This window comes from Gracilinanus agilis, chromosome 4 (genome assembly GCF_016433145.1).
Source record: "Gracilinanus agilis isolate LMUSP501 chromosome 4, AgileGrace, whole genome shotgun sequence".
Taxonomy (NCBI): Eukaryota; Metazoa; Chordata; class Mammalia; order Didelphimorphia; family Didelphidae; genus Gracilinanus; species Gracilinanus agilis.
Genome location: NC_058133.1, coordinates 281,917,931 through 281,922,902, shown reverse-complemented (window position 1 = coordinate 281,922,902; position 4,972 = coordinate 281,917,931). Strand labels below are relative to the sequence as shown.

Below are 4,972 nucleotides of genomic sequence, written 5' to 3'. Positions count from 1 at the left end.
GATTATAGATACCTAACTTATGGCAAAACTACTATGAAACTGACAAGAATTATATTTGGACTATATCAGAAAGTTCGTAATAAATTTTTTAAATCATCCAAATTCTGGAGGAAGCTGGGTGGCTCGGTGGATTGAGAGCCAGGCCTAGAGATGGGAGATCCTGGATTCAAATCTGGCTTCAGACATTTCCTGGGCAATCCACTTAACCCCCATTGCCTAGCCCTTACTCCTCTTCTGCTTTGGAACCGATACACACTATTGACAAATCAATCATTCAAATTCTAATTTAACTTGGTAGGATTTATTAAGTTCCTTCTATGTTTGAAAAAAAAAAAAGAGGCCAAACCATGTGGAGTGAAGTGCCGATTTTATGTGTTTTACTTTCTGACAGAGTGGAGGAGCAAGGATAGGTGAAGGAAAGGAGAGAGAGTTCTGGACTAGAAGTTGTGAAGACCTTAATTCAAATCCTGCTTCAGACAGTTTGCTAGTTGTATGACCCTTGGAAAGTCTCAATCTCTTTGTTCCTCTGTTTCTTCATCAGTAAAAGCTCTCAATCTAAGATCCATCAATATTAAATTTTTTTTCTTTTTTTGTTTTAAATTTTTATTTTGAATATTTTCCCCTGGTTACATATTTCATGTTCTTACCTTCTCCCCTAAACCCTCTAACCCCCCTTAGCCGGCGTGCAATTCCACTGGGTTTTACATCAATATTGCATTTTTAAGAAAGGAAAGGGAAGGACAGTCTGGAGCAAGCAAGTCGTAGCCGAAGTCTTTTCAGATCAGAAATGTTCCCATTCTACCCAACTGGAGAAGTTTAAGAAGTCTAAAAAATCCTCTATTATAGCTAACATTTATATAGCATCTACTCTGTGCTCATTACTGTGCTATGTGCTTTGCAAATGTTATTTCCTTTTACTCTCACAATAGCCCTAGGAGCTGAGGACACTGAAGCACAGATAATGATGATGATGTTAAATTAGTCAAGCAACAGTCAGGTACCCTGTGTAAAACTCTATTCATTGACCCCTTATTGAGTGAAGATTTATAGCTTTTTAGAGTCCATGGTGCTAGTCAAACCTAGTCCCTACCCCAGAAAGAATGATTTATAAGAGAATGAAAGAATGAATGTATATATGAATTTTAGTGTTTTCCTGTGCTAAGTGCTAGAAAAACGAACATAAAAAAGGGTATTCCATGTCCTCAAGGAATTCCTATTCTAATGGAGGATGGTTAGTGAGAGAGAAAGAGAAAGACGAAGGAAGGGAGAGGGGAGAGAGAGACAGACAGAGACAGAGACAGAGAGAAAGGAGAGAGAGATAGAGAGAGAGACAGAGAGGAGAGAGAGAAAGAGGCTCCCTAGAGAAAGATAGTGCCTAGGAATAAGGTGAAGAAAGTCTCTCTGCCCTAGTTATAATCTCTAGGGAACATGAGTTCTCAAACTCTTTTTTGTTCATGGTACAATATTCTTGGCCACGAGGAATCCTGGTCCAGCAGAGGAGAGTCAGGAGACTGAAACATGTGCTTGTGACTGTAAGAGTAAGTTCTGTAACATTGAGGTAACAGGTGGGCACTCAATTGCACTGGGGCATACTTAACAGAAATTGCTGGCACACTTTGGGATCTTCCAACCCAAGGATCTAGAGATGTTTAACCTGGAGAAAAGAAGACTAATGGGGATGGGATATCTTCCTTCAAGTATTTAAATAGAGTCATATGAAAGAGGGATTAAATCAGTTTTGATCGCCTCTAAAGGGCAGAATTATGGGCAGAAGTTGCAAAGAGGCAAAACTAGCCTGAGGTAAGAAAAAAAATTCCTAACAGCCAACTATGGAAAATGCCTTAAGAGGGAATGGACTGCCCCTTACTTGTAGTTTTTTTTAACCCTTACCTTTCATCTTAAAATCAATATTGCATATTGGTTCCATGGCAGAAAAATGATAAGGGTTAGGCAATAGGGGTTAAATGAGTTGTCCAGGGTCACACAGTTAGGAAGTGTCTAAAGCCAGGTTTGAACCCAGGACTTCTTATCTACAGGCCTTCTTTGGATCCACTGAGCCACCTAACTGCCCCCTAACTAATAGGTTTTAATGAAAACTTGGATGACCAAACTTCTCAGGCTTGTGACCCAAAGCGGTCCCTTCTAACTCCCAGATTCTGGCATTCATGTGTGTTGTTTCCCCTCAGAGAATGTAAGTTTTTTGAGGCCAAAGTCTTAAATTTTTGACTTACTTTCTCCGATCTCTAGCACAGGATCTGGCATACAATAAATAACTGATAAATACTTGTTATGTTATTGAGAAGAAATTTGGATTTGTAGAGCAATGTGGCATTGGTATGTCAGTAAATAATCATTTCTCCAGAAAAATATACCTGTGATACACTTTTCATTGTATGAAAGAGAATTTAAACTCTCTTTGTCTATTTTAAGCTAATCAATCAAGAGCCTGGAGTGCCTCATCTTTCACATTTAGTTAGTCATTAATACTTAGTTAGTAAGAACCTTTTACTAGAAAGGGAAGTTCATATCCTAAAAGACCACAAGCACTGTCCCCACCACCACCCAGGCAGTGCTAGGCAAATTGGGAGACTGTGATTGATTCCTGAGATGAGATGAGGAGAGCTGATGGGTAGAGGAAACTACCTATAAGTGGGAGCCTCTGGGACCCTGGGGTTCTTTTGGAGGTCTTTTGTCTCATGGGTGTGAGTCCTAGTGAGATTCTTTGCCACCTTGAGACTCCTCGGCAGATTGAGCTCTTGGACCGCTCAGCATCTTTTGTGGCTTTGGATTCCGGCTTCCTGGTTTGGACTTTGGATTCTGGTGAAGATTCGGCTTTCTGCATTGGAGACTCGGGCTGAAGAGGGACCCTTACTTGGGTGAGACTCTTACCTCCTTGGTGTGAGAGACTGACCTTTGAGACTCAGCCTCTTTGGTGTCAGTCAACCAAGAAATGCTTGGCTGGAGACACTCTCATGGGCTGGCGAGATTAGCATTCAGATTTGCATTCATGGTCTGGAGGCACTTGGACCCAGATTTAGGGTATTTTTAGCTAGGCAATATTTTCTACCCTCTTCCTACATTTTGCTGTGACAAAGCTACTAAAGCTACTAACAGTCTAATGACTTAATATTAAATTATTATAAATGGTGACCACAACTTTTTAAATTCTTATTATTTGTCAAACCCATTTTAATGATTACAATTTTAATAGCATTTTCTCTTTTACTTTCTTCAGGCTGGACAATCCACAAAACAACAAGCCAAGCTCTGTTTTGCAGCATTCACCTATTTCAGAGATGTAATTGCTCACAATGAAAATTTTACAACTGATGAGCTGGCTCCAGCATGTCCCTGCATCACAAAAGCAATTTGTTGTACTCAAAGATTACATAGATGCATTTTAGCTCATCTATCCCTTCAGACCCCAGTTAGCTGGGAGAATGCCTGGTCATTGTTGCTGCTCTCATTAGACTCCATGGAAACTCTGGGGCAGCTGACCTTGTTTACAGTCTGTCCTGTCAGCCAGACCAATCTTCCAGCACCTGCCTTCATTAACCTCCATATAGTTCATCAGACAATGAATTACCCAGAAACATGGAACCTGTTCCTTTCCATCCAGACTAGAAAATTCATAGACTAGGAATCTTGGAGATTACCTAGCCTAGTGTTTCTCAATCTGAGTTTTACTAGGACCTGGAAAATCTAACCTTGTTAAGTTCTACCAAGGACTGCTAAATTTGCATGTGAATATAATATAATATGAATTGCAGGGGAATATAATTTACTAAATTCTTCCCCAAAAGTTTAAAAGTAAATTTACATATCCTGTATCCATTGCCTTTAATCCTGAAACAAAACTCAAATATCATATAAAAATATGATGTAAGAAATAGCTGATAATATAAATTATAAGGTTATTATATTATTATCCCTCCCCTTCCTTATACCCTTTCCTGGTCTCCCTGCCCCATCACTGCTACCTGCTGCCCCCAACCCCTCTCCTCCTGGCCAAGCTACAATAATGGGGCCAAATGATAGTCCCTATCAGGGTGGAGTATTTTTCTTGACAATTCATTTCCCAACAGATTATCCCTTCAAACTACGTAAGGTTGCATTTACAACAAGAATTTACCATACAAAGATAAACAGTAATGGCAGCATTTGTCTTGATATTCTACAGTCACAGTAGTCACCAGCACTAACTATTTATCCAAAGTACTCTTTTCCATCTGTTCTCTGTTGTGTGATCCCAATCCAGATGATCCTTTAGTGCCTGAGATTGCACGGATCTACAAAACATATGGAGAAAAGTACAACAGAATAGCTCAGGAATGGACTCAAAAGTATAAGATGTCATTAGAGAAATTATTGGATAACCTCTACAAGTAAAGATAGGGGAACTCTGAAAGAGAAAGACCTTTTGATTTCCATTTGACTGCTTTCTATGAGCCCATGCCTCATCTTCCCCTGTGCACATGTTTACCTGATACAGCAGTGCTGCGTGTTGTACATACTTGGAAAAATAAAATAGAAATTCTACCAATGTTGACTGCTAGCAAAGAAGTGTGTGTGTGTGTGTGTGTGTGTGTGTGTGTGTGTGTGTGTGTGTGTGTGAAAAGCCAGTTTTTCAGTCATAACTTAGTTGTGAGACTAAAGCTTTCCTTACTGGCTTAATTGAATAAACAATGCAAGGGCAGGGGTAGGTGTTGTGTGGTTTGGAGTGGGGGAGGACAGTTACACTGACCTGTGGGAGAATTTTTTAAAAAGCGGAATCCTTTTAAACTCATAACAGTTATGAAAAGCAAGGTGAAGAACGTCAAGCTGTTTCTGTATTCATTTTATTCTGAAGGACCTACATCTTAGGTAAATGTTTTGACCAACAAAATTAAACTATACCCATATCCTGTATTTTAAGGTCTAAGTTTAACTGGTCAACATTTAAATGGGTTGTAGCTATTAGTACATAAAGTGA

At 39.5% G+C, this 4,972-nt stretch overlaps 1 pseudogene; it reads left to right on the top strand.

Moving 5' to 3' along the window:
* Nucleotides 1–3,933: 3,933 nt before the first annotated feature.
* Nucleotides 3,934–4,460, top strand: LOC123244566 (annotated as a pseudogene).
* Nucleotides 4,461–4,972: the final 512 nt, after the last annotated feature.